Source organism: Carcharodon carcharias, chromosome 10 (assembly GCF_017639515.1).
Source record: "Carcharodon carcharias isolate sCarCar2 chromosome 10, sCarCar2.pri, whole genome shotgun sequence".
Classification (NCBI taxonomy): domain Eukaryota; kingdom Metazoa; phylum Chordata; class Chondrichthyes; order Lamniformes; family Lamnidae; genus Carcharodon; species Carcharodon carcharias.
In genome coordinates this window covers 28642945-28656104 of record NC_054476.1, presented here as the reverse complement: position 1 = coordinate 28656104, position 13160 = coordinate 28642945, and the positions used below count along the sequence as shown (strand labels likewise).

Genomic DNA, 13160 nt, shown 5'->3' with positions numbered 1-13160 from the left:
GTGCAATCATCAGCAAGTATGTCCACTTCTGACCTTATTATGGAAGGAAGGTCCTTGATAAAGCAGCTGGAGATAGTTGGGCCTAGGACACTACCCTGAGGAATTCCTGCAGTGATATCTTGGAATAAGATGAGTGACCTCCAACAAGCACAGCCTTCTTCCTTTGTGCTGGGTAGGACTCCAACCAGGGGAGAGTTTTCCCCTGATCCTCATTGTCTCCAGTTTTGCTAGGGCTCCTTGATGCCTACACTTGGACAAATGCAGCCTTGATGTCAAGGGCAGTCACCTCTGGAGTTCAGCTCTTTTGTCCATGCTTGAACCAAGGTTGTAATGAGGTCAAGAGCTGAGTGGCCCTGGTGGAACCCAAACTGAGCATCAGTGAGCAGATTATAGCTAAGCAAATGCCGCTTGATAGCACTGCTGATGACCCCTTCCATCACTTTACTGATGATCGCGAGTAGACTGATGGGGCGGTAATTGGCCAGATTGGATTTGTCCTGCTTTTTGAAGTACAGGATGTGCCTGGCAATTTTCCACATTGCTGGGTAGATGCCAGTGTTGTAGCTGTACTGGAACAGCTTGGCTAGAGGCATGGCCAATTCTGGAGTACTATTGCCGGAATATTGTCAGGGCCTAAGGCCTTCACAATATCCAGTGCCTTCAGTCAGCTATTTCTTGATATCATGTGGAGTAAATCAAATTGGCTGAAGACTGGCATCTATGATGCTGGGGATGTCCTGCAATTCATTCAATTTGTTCCTTATACTTTGTATGTCTGTATAAAGAATGTCTATATAAAGAATGCTTATTTGGGCTACGCACACTAACTTATCCTGCTGTAATATTTTAGTCACGTTTCATACTTCTCTCTTGCTTTAATTACTTTACATTATTTAGCTTTCCCTTTACCTGTAATGTATAAAACACAATTTCTGACTGTTACTCTACTTTGTGAGCTGTTATTTTTACTGATTTTGACGTCTGTTGATGACCACAAAAATCATTGCCAATTGTCATAAAAACACATCTGGTTCATTAATGTCCTGGAAATCTGCCTTCTTACCTGGTCTGGCCTATGTGTGACTCCAGACCCACAGCAATGTGGTTGACTCTAAAATGCCCTCTGAACGAGGACAATTAGGGATGGTCAATAAATGCTGGCCTAGCCAGTGACACCCACATCCCATGAACGAATAATTTTTAAAAATTGCATATGGTTTGGGTAAGAACCCTTGAGGCCCTGCTGTTTAATTTAGCTCCTAGTTCCTGCTACTCTCAAAACAGAACCTCTTGCCTACTCTTTCATATGTTATTGATTCCAACATGGATCGCAACAACTGGTTCTTCATGTTCCCTCTCCAATATCCTTTTCATGTATCTCACCCTGGTACAAGGTAGGCAACAGGCCATGTACGACACTCAATCACAGTTACAAAAGATGCTGTCCATTTCTCCAATATTGAGCCTCCTGCAATTACCACATTATGCTTCTCCTCCTTTCCCCTTCTCTCACCCACTTTGGATAGTTGCCTGCTCCACATTACTATGGACAGCATTTTGGCTGTCATTCAGACAGTCTTTATCCTTATCCTCAGAGGTAGCAAGTACATTCTGTCTGTTGGATAGGGATCAGTTTCTGCAGATCTTCTTTATCTCTCCTGAGTTTGCCTTATTCTGTACACAGTCTATCACACCAACCCCGTTCTGAAGCTTCACCTCTCTGAAGAGTGACCAAAATCTAGAACAAATTGCTCAAATACTCTTCTCCTTCCCTGATGTGTCAGAGTGTCTCCAACTGGCATCCCAGCTCAATGACTCTGATTGAGATATTTGAAATGGAGATATCTACTGCAGCTGTGTTCGCTCAGGACAGTCTTGCTGAGCATGAGCTCCCACATACTGCAATCCAGACACAAACTGCTCTGCCACATCTTAGTCTAGATTAGCTGTATTCACAGAATCACACAGTGCAGAAGAGGCTCACCGAGTCTGCACCGACATGTGAAAAACACCTCACCTACCTACCTAATCCCATTTACCAGCACTTGGCCCATATCCTTGAATGTTATGACGTGCCAAGTGCTCATCCAGGTACTTCTTAAAGGATGTGAGGCAACCCGCCTCCACCACCTTCCCAGGCAGCGCATTCAGACTGTCACCACCCTCTGGGTATAAAAGTTTTTCCTCATATCCCCCTTAAATCTCCTGCCCCTCACCTTGAACTTATATCCCCTTGAGACTGACCCTTCAACTAAAGGGAACAGCTGCTCCCTATCCACCTTGTCCATGCCCCTCATAATCTTGTACACCTCGATCAGGTTGCCCCTCAGTCTTCGCTGCTCCAACGAAAACAACCCAAGTCTATCCAACCTCTCTTCATAACTTAAGTGTTTCATCCCAGGCAACATCCTGATGAACCTCCTCTGCATCCCCTCCAGTGCAATCACATCCTTCCTATAATGTGGCGACCAGAACTGCACACAGTACTCCAGCTGTGGCATCACCAATGTTCTATACAACTCCAACATGACCTCCCTACTTTTGTAATCTATGCCTTGATTGATAAAGGCAAGTGTCCCATATGCCTTTTTCACCACCCCACTAATGCTCCTCTGCCTCCAGAGATCTATGGACACACACGCCAATGTCCCTTTGTTCCTCAGAACTTCCTAGTGTCATGCCGTTCATTGAATACTTCCTTGTCAAATTACTCCTTCCATAGTGTTATCACCTCACACTTCTCAGGGTTAAATTCCATTTGCCACTTATCTGCCCATTTGACCATCTATATCTTTCTGTAACTCTTTCGAGTACAAACACGTTTCCATCTGTTCCTATTCAGATGAAGTTACATTGTTTCATAGTTTGCCATTGTGAGATTTGAACTCTTGATCTTGGGGTTACAAGCCCAGTACCATAACCACTTGGCTATTTAGCCAAGACACTCAACCTCACTGTTAATCACCCGGCCAATCTTTGTGTCATCTGCAAACTTACTAATCCTACCCCCCACATGGTTATCTATGTCGTTTATATAAATGACAAATAATAGGGGACCCAGCACAGATCCCTCTGGTACGCCACTGGACACTGGCTTCCAGTCACTAAAGCAGCCTTCTGTCATCACCCTCTATCTCCTACAACTAAGCCAATTTTGAATCCACCTTATCAAATTATCCTGTATCCCATTTGCTTTCTTTATAAGTCTCCTATGTGGGACCTTGTCAAAGGCTTTGCTGAAATCCATATAAACTACATCAACTGCACTACCCTCATCTACACACCTGGTCACCTCCTCAAAAACTTCAATCAAATTTGTTCGGCATGACCTCCCTCTGACAAAGCCATGCTGACTATCCCTGATCAAACCTTGCCTCTCTGAGTGGATATAGATAATCTCCTTCTGAATTTTCTCCGATAGTTTCCCTACCACTGACGTGAGACTCACTGGTCTGTAGTTCCCTGGTTTATCTCTACAACCTTTCTTAAATAGCAGAACCACATTAGCTGTTCTCCAGGTACTTCCTCACCAAATTTACTTTGGCAAAAATTTACTTTTTAGTTTGTTGCAAGTTTTTTTCCTCTACACTACACTTGCACTAAGCACTAAAACACTGACCAAAAATTTTAAATGCTTAACTGACTGAAGGTTATACAAGCCACTACAAGTATTTGAGGGAAGATTGTGTATTTTGTATAAGCCCTACCAATACATGAAAGCATTTATATCATACCTTTAGTATAGTAGAATGATCCATGGCCGTTATAGAAGAGATGAGAGAAACGATAAAGGAGCCAAAGTGAAAAAGTTAGAAAGATTTCTCACTATGAAAATTTTTGCACTTCAACTAGTGTGTTAGAATGCCATGTCGACTTGAACAGACCTTTCCTTAACATCTCCTCCTAAAGACACTGCTTTAAACACAGCACTCCCTTAGTACTACACTGGATTTTCAAATTAGTGCTAAAATGGGTCTTGAACCTCAGATGTTCAGGATTTGGAGAGATGGCAAAGTTTAACTATATTTTGACTGATGGTTTCTAAAAGCACACTTAGAGAGTTTCGATGAGGAAGTATCTGATTCTAGATTTTTGCTTTGCTCCTAATCCTGATGATGCATGTCAGAAATCTTGATTTACCGGATCAGTGGATGAAATATTTTGGCTACGTTTCTGACTTGCTCTGGCAGGTAAGGCTTTCCAGGAGTCTGGGCTTGTTAAATTAATCCTTGTAAGTGTAGCATTGATCAATACAAGTTGCAACTACTTCTTGCTGACTCTACAGTTGTAGTCGAAATGCATTTTCAAAGAACTTAACAAAATCCGAACTAGTTGAATTAAAAAGCTTGGCAAATACTAAAGGGATACCCAAACCCTAGTAGGAAGACTTTAAACTTCAGTTTACATCATGAAGTCACAATACTGTGCACAAAAACATTTTTGAGCTAGGAAACTTTGAGGTATAAAAGCCTTTTGTGCGGATGAACAGGACATGTGCCACCTGACTTTTGTGTTTGTATTTCAACTTTGCTGTGGATAATAACAATAGTGGATCAGGTGAGCTCTCCCTCATGACAGAGTCCCAGTGCTTTACAGTTTTCACAGAAATTGAAATACTGCAATGGAATTCAATGCCCAAACGCACCAGTAAAAGTTATTGAATCTCTCATACTAAAAATAGAATGTGGTAATTTCAGTTGCCCTTAATCAGTGGCCATATGTGTTCCAATGATAAACCACTACTTGATGTAACACTGAATCATACAGACCAGAAAGAGACTGTCTTGATTCTCGTTCAATGTTTAGTTAAACACGAACAGTACAGGGGAGGTGCAAAACAAAAACAGAATTACCTGGAAAAACTCAGCAGGTCTGGCAGCATCGGCAGAGAAGAAAAAAGTTGACATTTCGAGTCCTCATGACCCTTCAACAGAACTGAGTAAAATTAGGAGAGGGGTGAAACATAGGAACAGGACATTTGGCTCCTTGAATTAGTGCTGACATTCAATAAGATCATGGCTGATCGGTGATCCAATTCCATATTTAAGAACATAAGAAATAGGAACAGGAGTAGATCATTGAGTCCCTCAAGCCTGCTTCACCCTTCAGTAAGATCATGGCTGATCTTCTTGTGTTTTGATTTCCACATTGCCATCTAGCCCCGATTACCTTTTATTCCCTTGCCTAACAAGAATATATCTACCTCTTTCATGGAAATATTCAATGATTCCGCTTCTAAGAGAGTTCCAAAGTCGCTGATGACCCATCCATATCCCTTAATAGCTTTGGTTCACAAAAATCGATCAATAGCAGATTCACACTTAACAATTGATCTAGGATCCATCTGGGATGGGAGCTCCAAACTTCTACTACCCTTTGCATGCATTAGTGTTTCCTAACTTCTATTCTGAAAGATCTGGCTCTAATTTTTAAGCCATGTTTCCATATTTCTAGACTCCCCAACCAGCAGAAATAGTTTCTCTTTATCCTATCAGTTCCTTTTAATATCTTGAAAACTTTGACCAAACTACTCTTTAATCTACTAAATTCTAGGAATACAATCCTAGTTTGTGTAATCTCTCTATCTCGGTGTCCAGGTATCATTTTGGTAAATCTACGCTGTACTTCTTTCTCAGGACTCATTTTTCTGAACCAGCCACTAAAAAGTATGGGAAAGCAATGAGGGTGAAAACTGGCAGGGAAAGCACCTGGTGCCAGCTTATTGTGTACCAACAATGATGTAAACTCAAATTAGGAGCTGAGTGATGCGTTGGATTCGGCCTGCATCCAACCTCTCTATGATGTTAAGTGTTAGTACTACATAGAAAGTTGAATAATTTCTTAGTAACTTTGCCTCTGAGTCAGCACTTCCTTTCTCCCACCTCCACTTGCAGAGAATTCCTGTTTGTAAGGACTCCTCAGCATCCAGCAGAAAGGTGTATGTTGATTTTTTTTTAAATTTTCTGCAGATGAAGCCTTAATCGCTGCAAGGGGGAATAATGACCGCAAACACTGAGACTGTTTCTTTGAAGGTTCCTGCCCAGAAGACATCTCTTGTGCCCATAGATGAAGATAGAGACTCTGTGGAAGAGAATTGTGGCTACTGGCTGGGCTTTTGGTATGGCTGGTGGTTGTGTTGGTGGGCTGGGTTCTTCATTCTTTCTGTTCCCCTCAGTTTCTTCTTTGGTCTTCTGGGTCGAAAACTCTACTGTCTAATCTTAAAAGCATCCAGAAAGCTATGCTTATGTCCAATAAAATTGACATGCTGCTCTTCACTAATTAAGCGTTTAATGAAACAAGGAGACAAAGAGGACGCGTACACTGAAGAAGGCTGTTCAGATTGGATCTCAAAATGGAAGAAGCAAATGCCAGGAATTGTCCTCGGTGCAGTTATTGGAGTCTGCCAGATAATAAATTGTATGCTCCGTCAGTATGAAGTTGGAGGAGCCATTTTTGGAGTAATATTTGGATTTGTGTTAATGTCACTTAATGTTTATGTTCCTAAAATTGTGGTCTAACCTCAGTATATATTCAAGTTGGGATCAAACATTTTCTTGCACCAAAGATGGATATTTACTGCTGCTAAAGCAATTAAAAGGAGTTGGACTGAATTACTCCTGAGCAGAAACACTTGTAACCTTTTTAAAGGTTTCTTTAATAGATTGATAATCTCCAAAAAAATTTTATACTGCTACACTCTACTTGTTAGGTCCAATAGATGAGGTTTTTGGTCAAATACGAGGAGCTGATCTTTGCTTGCAGATTTTCTAAATGTTCAAGCTTGCAACACAGTGTACCATTTTTATATTGAGGCCAAATAATTTGTTTTTCCTTGCTCATAATGCAACAGACTGTTTCTGATCTTGTAGAGAAAAATGACCATAAAAAAAATCTCAGTAGTATCATGTAATGTCATCTTGAGGCAGTATTTTAAAGATTTTGCATCTTGTGCCCTTGCAATAAAAAACACTGCTGTTTTTTTAGTGTCTCCACTCCTATAAACATACCCTGGTCCTGCTGCAACCTTTAACAGCTTTGTGGAGGTCATCATGGCAAGTGATTTCAGCATTTAAACGTTGTAGCAAGAATTTTAAAAGTGTACTAAATGTACCCACATTTGGCTTGTAAAGTACTTTTAAATATGTACAGAAGGCTGTTGAACCACGTTGACTTTATCTCATGTGAAATTATATCCTGTGCAGTGTTCATTTTTCTCACTGATATACCAGGGATTACATTAAACAAGGAACTTCAGAAATATATTAAAGATTTCATCCTTACCTTGATCTTTGTGATCACTGTGTTAAACATGTATGCCTTGGTGAATCAAATGTACTTAATTTTTGTTGCGAATACATCAGGATAATTTAAGCACATATTATTCTCGAATTAAAACAGAAAATGCTGAAAATACTCAGCAGGTCTGGCAGCATTTATGGAAAGAGAAACAGTTAATGGGCCATAACTGCCAAGCTCCCCAGCGTTGGATTGTGGGGGGGTACCCCAAAGATGCGCTGGGGAATCCCCATCGGAGGTTCCCAGGTAAGGGTTTGCTTGGTAATTGCCCAGAAGCTCAGACTTCCTCTAGGAAATTGCCCTGCACTGGGAACCATCCAAAAATGTGATTTTAAAACTTAGGTGGTGGTTCCAGCTGTGTTACATAAATAGTTACCCAGAAGAAGTTAGAAGAGAGGTTTTAATTCTTCTAACTTCTGGGTAACTATTGTAAAGACCCAGACTGACCCCTCCACAATGTAAGTCTCTCTTGTGATCACAATATTCAATTACGTATCATAGGAGCAAACCTCACTTTTAAAATATCACTCCACCACCACCTGAACAGAGGAATCCAATCTGATCTTGTTGGGAAAGGTGGCTAAACGTCAAATGTTAAAATTCAAGAAAAACAGCTTCATTGTCAAATGTATACTGCGTTAAAGCAAGAGTTGATGGCTGACTTTGAGTTCAGAACATTCTGACTATTTTGGGAAATTAAGTTATGCTGTCATTATGTATAAATGTATCAAAAGTAAAATGCCATTCTTTTTCTAAAAAGTGGAAAATATTACTTGCGTTTTTATTTAGCTCGCTTGATGCTCAGGTACATACACAATTATTAAAGAGTGGGTATGATAAAAGCCTCAGAAGTGAAATTGATTGATTTTTTTGCAGGAGATTTACAAAAGCAGGAATTAATTGATGTCCTTAAAGATTTAAACATGTAGAAATTGCTTATTTGTTGGTCGGAAGCTAATATTTTTGTTTCTTCCCCATACATTTTAATGCACCTTTCCCTGTGGCTGTGTCTGCACAGCTGTCCAATTTTGGAATGTTAACACCTCCCAAGCAGTAGTCTGGACATTCCCACAGGTTAACCTTGGAAAAAGTAAGTAAATTCCCTTCCTAAGTACCTCTTTTCTCCCTTAAGATGCTCCTTAAAATCTACCCCTTTGACCAAGCTTTTGGCCATCTATTCTAACATCTCATTATGTGGCTTGGTGTCAAATCTTGTTTGATAACACTCGTGCAAAGCATCCTGGGACATTTTGCTGTTAAAGCTGCTATATAACAATGTGTTGTAAAAGGAAAGCACCTTGGTGATGAGTGGTAGGCATACCCACTTGTTTCAAGTAAGCAGTATTTGTCAAGTGTTGATATTTGCACATTTTGAATTGAAAAGAATAGAGTAAACAAGCTTTAAATGAATGATGGTGCATCAGTAGGAGGAGGGTAACTGGTTTTGACTGATTTTTTTTTTTAAAGTTTAAAATAAGGTTGTATGGTCAGTGAGAAGGAAATTTCTTACACATCCCTGATTTTCTTTGCTCCATCGTTGGTGGCTATTCCTTTAGCATCCTAGGCCCTAAGCTTTGGAATTCACTCCCAAAATCTTTCTACCTCACTTATCCCCTACTTTTAAGATGCTCCTTAAAGCCTACCTTTTTTGGCCACCCGCCCTCATCTCTCTATATGTGATTCAGTGCCAAATTTTGTATAAGAAGCACTCTTATGAAGTGCTTTGGGCTGTTTTACTCTGTTAAATGTAATATAAATGCAAGTTGCTGTCTGGCAGGGAAACAGTTGCTACTGGCTCAGGACAGGTCCATAATTTGCTTCCTTGCATTGATCCTGTTTGGCAAACCAGAAATAAAATAATCTTTCACAATCTCAAGGTACCCCCAGCCAGTGAAACACTTTTTAAAGTCTAGTCAGTGTTGTAATAGGAGGCCTTGTGGCGCAGTGGGTAGCATCCCTGCCTCTGACTCAGAAGTTCTGGTTTCAGGTCTCACCTTGATGGCCAAGGAAGGTGCATTCATAACATAGTATCCTTCCAACATATGCCAATGGCAGGCAGTAAGAGCAACAAAGATTCCTGGTCAACCATGCGATGGAAGGAAAGTTGCAGCCTCTATCATCATTATCCACAGCTCCAAACTACATGATGTATGTAAGAATGCATGTTGCCACAGCAACTTGGACTCCCCGAGTGAACTGTAACACACAATCACACTTTTCTGATGTAGGGAATCCCCAGCAAACATTTTGCACACAGCAAGTTCCTGCACATAACAGTGAGATAAATGACCCGATAATCAGTTGTGATGTCTTTGATCAAGAATAAATATTGCCTCGAACACTGAAAGAACTCCCCTGCTCTTCAAGTCCCTTGGGCTCTTTTCCATGCGTAAAGGAAGACAAATGGAATCTTGGGGCACAACTTACTGCCTGTCACGTGGGCCGGCTGGGAGCAGGCGGGGAGCCGATCACCACCCGCAATTGGCTGTGTGCCCCCATTTTACGTGGGTGGGCCAATTAAGGCCCGCCCACCGTGACACACAGCTGGTATTGCGGGCAGGGAGAGGATGGAGAGTCGGAGTTTGCGCACTTCTGCGCATGTGCGTGAAAAAGCGCAGAAGTCTCCCTGAGGCACTGAGCCGCCTCAAGGAGATTAAGTTCATATTGAAGGTTTTAAATAAAGAAAGATAAAAATTAGTTAGACATGTCACCTCATACGACAGTGTCACATGAGCTGGGACATGCTTATGAATTGTGAAAGAAATAATTATTTAATTAATAAAACCTTCAGGAAACCTCATGTAGGGTTTTAAAAATTTTAATTAAGTTGTTTTGGAAATTTTGAACATGTCCCAACTCGTAACATTGTCACATGAGGGGACATGTAAGGGAATTTTTGTTTTTCTATTTTTCGAAGTAGAGGTGATCTCCCTGAGGCTGCACTTAGCCTCAGGGAGATGAGTGCGCTCTTCCGTGTGCATGCGCCTGCCCGCACAGGGAGAGCATAATTGGTCCGCCCACGAAAAATGGCGCCGCACCTCCAATTGGGGGCGCCGATCGGAAGCGCACTTACACGCACCCCGCCCATCAACTCCCACCCACCCCCCCCCCCCACCGACGAGTGGAAAATTCTGCCCTTTGTGTCAGTGTTCACAAGTGAGAGGGATGACGTGGGTGTGGAAATCAGGCAGAAGGACTGTGAAATAATTAAAGATTAGCATAGAAAGGGAGGAGGTACTAAGTGGTCTGGCAAGTTTAAAAGTGGATAAATCTCCAAGCCCGGATTAAATGTATCCCAGGCTTTTGAGTGAGGCAAGGGAGCAGATAGCAGGGGCGCTGGCAATAATTTTCAATACCTCTCTGGCCACAGGAGAGGTGCCAGAGGACTGGAGGACAACCAATGCAGAACCGTTATTCAAGAAGGGATAAACCAGGGAACCACAGGCCAGTCTAACCTCAGTGGTGAGGAAACTATTGGAAGCAATTCTGAGGGACAGAATTAATGTACACTTGGAGAGGCAGGGATTAATCAAGGACAGTCAGCATGCTTTTGTTAAGGAGAGGTCATGTCTGACCAATTTGATTGAATTGTATGAGGTGACCAGGCGTATAGATGAGGGCAATGCATTTGATGTAGTCTACGTGTACTTTAGCAAGGCTTTTGATAAGGTCCTGCATAGGAGACTGATAACGAAGGTAAGAGCCCATGGGATCCAAGGCAATTTGGCAAATTGGATCCAGAATTGGCTGAGTGGCAGGAAGCAGAGGGTGATGGTCGGGGGGATGTTTTTGTGACTGGATGCCTGTGTCCAGTGGAGTTCCACAGCGATCGGTGTTGGGTCCCTTGCTGTTTGTAGTATATATATATAAACAATTTAAACTTGAATGTAGGAGAGTTGATCAGTAAGTTCGTGGATTACACAAAAATTGTTGGGGTAAATAGTGAGGAGAATAGCCTTAGATTGCAGGAGGATATAGACAGGCTGGTTAGATGTGCTGATCAGTGGCAAATGGAATTTAATCCGGATAAGTGTGAGGTGATGCATTTGGGCAGGACAAAAAAGGCACGGGAATACACGATAAATGGTAGCATCCTGGGAAGTACTGAGGATCAGAGTGACCTTGGTGTGCATGTCCATCGGTCCCTTAAGATAGTGGGACAGGTAGATAAAGTGGTTAAGAAGCCATATGGGATACTTGCCTTTATTAGCTGAGGCATAGAATATAAGAGCAGGGAGGTTATGCTGGAACTGCATAAAATGCTGGTTAGGCCACAGCTAGAGTACTGTGTGCAGTTCTGGAATCCGCATTATAGGAAGGATGTGATTGCACTAGAGAAAGCGTAGATGAGATTTACCAGGACATTGCCTGGGCTGGGGAGTTTTAGTTATGAGGAGAGATTTGATAGACTGAGGTTATTTTCCCTGGAGCAGAGGAGATTGAGGGGGGACATGATTGAGGTGTATAAAATTATGAGGGGCCTAGGTAGGGTAGACAGGAAGGAACTTTTCCCCTTGGTGGAGGGAGCAATAACCATGGGGCATAGATTTAAGGTAAGGGGCAGGAGGTTTAGAGGGGATGTGAGGAAGAATTTTTTCACCCAGAAGGTGGTGGGAATCTGGAACTCACTCCCTGAAAGGGTGGTAGAGGCAGAAACCCTCATAACATTTAAGAAGTATTTGGATGTGCACTTGCGATGCCATGGCATACAAGGCTATGGGCCTAGTGCTGGAAAATGGGATTAGAGTAGTTAGGTACTTGTTGACCGGCGCTGTCGTGCTGCAGACACCTCTGACATATCAAAATTTAATGATTTAACAAAATGAAGCAGAAAGTAAAACGAGTGAGAAGGTGTTACGCATCACACCGAGTGGTCATCAACTAAAAGCGGGGCAACATAAAACCACCAGTGAGAAACCCGTGGTGTGCCTAAGATGCTTTAAGTTTACGTTTCTGGGTGCTGCATCTAGGTGCTCCCCCTCCCTGGCGCTGGCATCTGAGACAGCCTGCTCATTGTGCTGACCTGTTGGCCTCGATGACCTTGGCGGGCGTACTCTGGCCTGTGCTGGCCCCACCTGGGAGGGAGTGGCCAGTTCCACAGCTGGCATCTCCCCAGTCGCCGCAGGCTCATCGAATCCCATGGTCACTGGCGGAGGAGCTGCTGCCCTCATCTGGAGCGCCCTGAGAGGAGACTGCAGAGATGACAGACAGCTCCTGCACCGACATTAGGTCGCTTCGGACCTCCCTGCTCACCATTGATGGATGGGCACCAAGCTGGGATACTTAGTGCCCAAACCATCTCCCACACTGGTACTGACCAGCTGAGGTCAATGCTGCTGTGAGGGCTTGCAGGTCCAATCGCAACCCCAGGAGTCCTTGATTGTTCTCCTGGAGGAGCCTCTCCACGAGAGTCTCCACTCTCTCCATGGAGGAAGCATGGCGCTCGGCATGGTGATGCTCCGCGTGGACTCCTCCAGCATGGGCACCATGCCACGCATTGCCTCATGTATCTCTGCCAGATCCTCCCACATATCCTGCTGCCTCACGGACGGCAGAGGTACCTCCAGAGGCACATCATCAGCCACTGACCAAGCATATGCCTGGTCCCCAGCAGTCCTCTAACTGCCAGCGCCATGGGCATTCTCTCTCTCCACCCGCACCTCAAGCAAGTGTGAAGTGCCCTCACCGCTGTGCCCTGGCACACCAGCCGATGAGCTAATTCCCGAGGTGCTGGAATCTGCGCTGGCGCCTGCTTGGCAGAGATGGTCTGATGCCGGTGAGTCCAATTTTTCAGGGCCCTCAGGTCTGAGAGGTGGCCCCTCTGCCTCCTCTTCCCAGCCCTGCTCCGGTGATGCTGAAAGGAA

At 43.2% G+C, this 13160-nt stretch overlaps 1 long non-coding RNA gene across 1 annotated transcript in view; it reads left to right on the top strand.

Moving 5' to 3' along the window:
* The window catches only part of LOC121282748, a 30829-nt gene extending 22774 nt beyond the window's left edge, over positions 1-8055 (top strand). Inside the window, exon 3 of the long non-coding RNA XR_005944134.1 lies at positions 5970-8055. This is a non-coding gene — a long non-coding RNA (uncharacterized LOC121282748). The remainder of the gene's footprint in view (positions 1-5969) is intronic.
* Positions 8056-13160: the final 5105 nt, after the last annotated feature.